The sequence below is a fragment of the Myotis brandtii genome, unplaced genomic scaffold, assembly GCF_000412655.1.
Source record: "Myotis brandtii unplaced genomic scaffold, ASM41265v1 scaffold816, whole genome shotgun sequence".
Classification (NCBI taxonomy): domain Eukaryota; kingdom Metazoa; phylum Chordata; class Mammalia; order Chiroptera; family Vespertilionidae; genus Myotis; species Myotis brandtii.
This window is the reverse complement of record NW_005371304.1, coordinates 92,094-93,617: the sequence shown is the minus strand read 5'-3', so window position 1 is coordinate 93,617 and position 1,524 is coordinate 92,094. Positions and strand designations below refer to the sequence as shown.

The 1,524-nt window shown below is 44.6% G+C and overlaps 1 protein-coding gene across 1 annotated transcript in view; it reads right to left on the bottom strand.

Annotated features, from left to right (window-relative positions):
• The window catches only part of KMO (kynurenine 3-monooxygenase (kynurenine 3-hydroxylase)), a 30,931-nt gene that overhangs the window by 28,587 nt on the left and 820 nt on the right, over positions 1 to 1,524 (bottom strand). The window lies entirely within an intron of this gene.

Genomic DNA, 1,524 nt, shown 5'->3' with positions numbered 1-1,524 from the left:
GTGTGGCTCTTCCATAAAATACCACATGCGGGCGCGCACGTACAGTGCGATTGAAACTTCGTGGCCCTTCGTGGCCCATGCGCAGAAGTCGGTATTTTGTGGAAGAGCCACACTCAAGATGCCAAAGAGCCGCATGTGGCTCGTGAGCCGCAGTTTGCCAACCACTGTTTGCATATTATGCAAACCAATAATTTTCATAGAAGGCACCTGTGATAAAGGTAAGCACAGCCCTGCGGGCATTTACAGAAGGGAGGAGAGCTTTAAGGGAGACCCTCCTGCTTCCCGGAGGTAATACCGTTGCAGGGGAAGAGGTAGAGGAGCTGCATTTCACACAAGGAGGAAAAATCAATACAGTGAATTTACCAAATGTTCAGATTAACATTCTTGAAGTAGTGTTTTAGCATCTTTTTAAACAAATATTTTTGTTGATTTCAGAGAGGAAGCGAGAGGGAGAGAGAGATAGAAACATCAATCATGAGAGAGAATCATGGATCAGCTGCCTTCTGCATGCCCCCCACTAGGGATCGAGCCCCCAACCCAGGCATGTGCCCTGACCAAGAATCGAACCGTGACCTCTTGGTTCCTGGGTCGATGCTCAACCACTGAGCCACACTGGCCAGACTGTTTCCATGTCTTTTGTAGTGCTCACACTGAAATTTTTTATTTCACTACTGAATCCCCAGCATCTAAAACAATGCTGGCACATAGCAGGCACTCAATAAGATTTTGTTTAATACATGCATTCTCATTTCATATGCAAAACTTTGATAGGAAAGAATTGAACCAAAGCCCAGCATGAAGAAATGACAACATCCGTCACATGCATTGACCCACACAGCATGTAATAGTATTCCTTAGCATTTTGAAATGTAGACCCACCAATGTTAGAGGAACTGTCATAGTATTTTGGGGGAAAGACAATAAGGGGAGCAGAACTAGAAACTAAAATTAGCATGTACTATAGAAACACACGTGTAGTATGAAATACACTGCCTAGCACAGTGTCTGGGACAGACTGGGCCCCCGATAGATTTTCACTGAGCAAATAGATAAATGAATGAATATCTGTGAGCTAACTGCCTACCAATGGTTAGCCCAAAGGTGAAAAGAAAATCGTTAAATTTTAACTAATGGAGATATTCTGTTGAATGGGGCGGGGGGGGCGGCGGGGTGGAGTAGAGTTTGCTTGAGGCAGTCCCATGTTAAACAGAACTGGCTCCAGAGACCCCTCCTACGTCTGGCTACATGTGCGCATGTCCCCTCCAGGCCATCCCACCTGCTCAGTGAGGGGGTGAGCACTCCACTGCGGAGGTGCTCCATTAGATCAGGCAGGTAAGTCAGGGAACCAAGTAGGTACCATTCCCAATGACTCAACTAACTAGCGGACGCCCAACGTGATCATTTTTCACTAGCTCCATATTTCTAGTCACTTCTTCTTATTAGACAGTATATTAACCAAAGTGAGGCAAATGTTTTCATTAAAATATATTTACAAAGAGAAAAAATATATATATTACAGTAATA